The sequence below is a fragment of the Hyperolius riggenbachi genome, chromosome 3 (genome assembly GCF_040937935.1).
Source record: "Hyperolius riggenbachi isolate aHypRig1 chromosome 3, aHypRig1.pri, whole genome shotgun sequence".
Taxonomy (NCBI): Eukaryota; Metazoa; Chordata; class Amphibia; order Anura; family Hyperoliidae; genus Hyperolius; species Hyperolius riggenbachi.
In genome coordinates this window covers 135859364-135863727 of record NC_090648.1, presented here as the reverse complement: position 1 = coordinate 135863727, position 4364 = coordinate 135859364, and positions in this window count along the sequence as shown.

The following is a 4364-nucleotide window of genomic DNA, read 5'->3' as shown; positions in this document are numbered from 1 at the left end:
TGAATACATGGCTGCACATATGCAATGGTTTGCACACTTTAAATTTTTTAAGAAACAAAGGAAACAAGACAAGGGGCAGCAAGCATGTGTGATTAGCTGCACACACACACAGCAGTTATGCAGCTAACATTGTAAGTGGCGTCGACACTGTTCTCAAAGAAAAAAACACTACACTATTCCATTACCAAGACAGTGTTATAATTCCAGCCAAAATATATAGCAAGAGATACCTACATGTAAAAAAACTATTGATAAGGTGAGTCCTTGCAGCATTTCCACCAGCATCTGTATCTACGGGTTCCATTGGCATATGATCTTCATCCTCCAATGCATCATGTAAGTCAAGTCCTGCTTTTCTAGCCAAGTTGTGCAGGACACAACATGCTAAAAAGATGGTATTAACTTTTGACGGTAAGTAGCGCAGATAACCTCCTGACAGTGATATTGCACGAAACCTGCCTTTCAACACGCCGAATGTTCTCTCCACCACCACCCTGGTTTTGGCATGCGCAGAGTTATATGCCAACTCAGCAGCATTGCTGGGTCGTAGAACTGGTGTCAGTAGCCAAGGTAAACAGGGATATCCAGAGTCGCCTGCAGCAAAGGAACGGATCAAGATTACATACAAGTAAGTATTTCTACCACCAACAGTTGTTGTGTATGTGCACAATACGATGTTGCGGTTGAAGCAGCATTAATGGAGAAATGAATTCAGAGGAATCTGAAGGCTGGCACATTTGGTTACTCTAATACATGACAAGTGGCCTGTGTGTCCTGCTTATCCTCTGTCTATAATACTTGCACTTAGATCCCCTGAACAAGCATACAGTATATGAGGTTGTTCATACATTAGAGTCAGATCTCACTATATCAGCTGTATGCTTTGGGCACACTAGAATCAAGCTGTATTCATCGTATTAAGGCAATCGTTACAATACATTTTATTACATTGAAAAGGCTATTTATGTATCACCACTAGATGGTGCTCTTCACAGTAGTTGGTATGCAGAGGATTTAAGCATTATAATCCACTTGAACACCGTGCCTAAGTATAGGGTAGGGGGTAAGGAAATGCCCTTTGATGCATGTAGTTGTAGGTTCAAGACTGAGTCTTATTTTTTTTTTTTGTGTCCAAAAATAAGGTGTGCAGGTCTTTAATTTATAAAAGCTTTAATTTGATATAAACTAATTGTGGTTTGATGTCGCTAAAGTTTATATTTTGTAATATCAAACGTGTATATCGCCCAGGAAACCTAAGATGCACTGTGGTTATATTACAATAACGTTGTAAAAATGAAGTGGGGACGAAGAATGAGGCAAGAGGCAACAAAATGCCTGCAAGGTGACAAAAAATAGCAGTGATTAGTCAGCGAAGATAATTATTTGAAACTAATGATTATTTATCTTCTGCTTGCAGCCACTTCCTTGACTCTGACCTTATGTTGCATCCCCCAGTTCCTTTTTATAACGTTAGAGTCATATCACAAGAGTGCAGTTTTGTTGGCCTGCACGTTATACACTTCTGATATTTACACCACTATTAAAATCCGGTTTGAATACTCAATAATCAACCCAAAAAAAAAAAAAAAAAAAAAAAAAATATTTATACAGGATTCGAACACCAAAAACCTACTTGCAAACCCATTCCTTTTCTACTGTGCCACAACAGTATTGATGGATGGCATTGCTTCACCGACGGCATTATTTACTTTTACCAGTAATAAGGTAGCCATGCACCATAATATTATTATCCAAATCGAAAAAGAGCCTTTTACATGTAATTGAGTGTAGACGATTTTTATTCGGCAGGTATGTGCACCATTTGTAGGGCAGCCACTATTACGATGCACTGTGCAAGAGGACACACACACAAAAGGGATAGGTCCGAAATGATTAGGAACAGATAGCAATGTTATGATCGGAAACAACATATCAATTGTCACTTACCAAGGAGCCAACCACCGCTCAATTGTGCATTTTGATACGCATCATATATTGCGCTATGCTTCAAGATATGCGCATCATGACAGGAGCCAGGGAACCCAGTGACAACATTCATAATTACCATGTCTGAATCCACAATCACCTGCATATTCATAGAATGATAACTTTTTCTGTTACGATAAATGTGCTCTTTGTTTTTTGGGCAATTAAATGCTACATGAGTGCAATCAATTGCACCCATAACATTTGGAAAGCCACCAAGCCGATAGAATTTACACTTGACATCATCCCACTCATTACGGGAATTAGCCATTTGTATATGATATGGAGCAAGAGCACAAATGGCATTTAGCACTTCCGTCAATACTCGGGAACAGGTGGCCTGTGACATACCAACGATGTCGCCACAAACCTGCTGATATGATCCTTTGCCTAGAAAATGCAAGACAGTCAGCAATTTCACAACACCTGACACTGGTCTCCCACGCATATTTCGCTTTTCTAACTGAGGACCAATTAAGCTATACAGGTAGTATATTAACTCCCGTGACAAACGAAACTTCAACACCACCTCACTGTCTGTAAAATCATCTAGCTCGGTGCGTGGACGGAAAACACGGGGTGCTATCGTGACAACCCTTCTCCTGTCTCTCCTTCTCCTCTGCATCCTCAAAAACTCCATAACATTTAATTCAAATGGCTCCATTTTCCGCCTGTCAGACCATGCGATGCACAATAACGCCAGCTCCTTGTAGGTGATAATGGGGCGGAAATTTACGCATTGACACGCCCCCTTTTTGCCTTCATGAATACACATTTGTAACATTTTCCCGACACAACATAGCGATATTTACCGCTATTCTCCCGCACTATTACCGCTATGCGGAAAAACAACGCACACTATCTATGAATGCACTTTCCTCAACCTCTGGCCGGGAAAATATGCAATTGGAAGTTACCGCAGGCGGTAACGCTTTATGAATGATACCCAATGAGCACACACATGACCTGTCTACCACTTGGAGGATGTTAGTTTCACTAACAATTTGCAATTGTTAGGTACTTGTCCCTCCCACTGTCGTAGAAGTCTTTCCTCCATGGGAGGGGACCTAACACTAACTAAACCTACCTGTGCATATGCATAGCCTGGGCGCGCTACCAGTAAAATTAAGAATTGCGCAGAAAAAGTGGGATCAGCGCATCACCAGGCCGCCCCTGAATGGCCTCAGCTCAGAGATGCGCTGAGCCCCCCCAGGAACTACGAACGCACCTTGAACCAAACAGAGGCTCTGCATATACACCAAAGAAACACTAACAAGTGGGAGCAGCTGACCAGAATTAAATCAAACACAGCAAAGAAATGAACAGCGCTACTTAAAAACAGATGAGTGCTTACCTGCAAAAAAGTGCACACCCCACTCATGGGATTCAAATACACAATGAGCACACACACATGACCTGTCTACCACTTGGAGGATGTTAGTTTCACTAACAATTTGCAATTGTTAGGTACTTGTCCCTCCCACTGTCGTAGAAGTCTTTCCTCCATGGGAGGGGACCTAACACTAACTAAACCTACCTGTGCATATGCATAGCCTGGGCGCGCTACCAGTAAAATTAAGAATTGCGCAGAAAAAGTGGGATCAGCGCATCACCAGGCCGCCCCTGAATGGCCTCAGCTCAGAGATGCGCTGAGCCCCCCCAGGAACTACGAACGCACCTTGAACCAAACAGAGGCTCTGCATATACACCAAAGAAACACTAACAAGTGGGAGCAGCTGACCAGAATTAAATCAAACACAGCAAAGAAATGAACAGCGCTACTTAAAAACAGATGAGTGCTTACCTGCAAAAAAGTGCACACCCCACTCATGGGATTCAAATACACAATGAGCACACACATGACCTGTCTACCACTTGGAGGATGTTAGTTTCACTAACAATTTGCAATTGTTAGGTACTTGTCCCTCCCACTGTCGTAGAAGTCTTTCCTCCATGGGAGGGGACCTAACACTAACTAAACCTACCTGTGCATATGCATAGCCTGGGCGCGCTACCAGTAAAATTAAGAATTGCGCAGAAAAAGTGGGATCAGCGCATCACCAGGCCGCCCCTGAATGGCCTCAGCTCAGAGATGCGCTGAGCCCCCCCAGGAACTACGAACGCACCTTGAACCAAACAGAGGCTCTGCATATACACCAAAGAAACACTAACAAGTGGGAGCAGCTGACCAGAATTAAATCAAACACAGCAAAGAAATGAACAGCGCTACTTAAAAACAGATGAGTGCTTACCTGCAAAAAAGTGCACACCCCACTCATGGGATTCAAATACACAATGAGCACACACATGACCTGTCTACCACTTGGAGGATGTTAGTTTCACTAACAATTTGCAATTGTTAGGTACTTGTCCCTCCC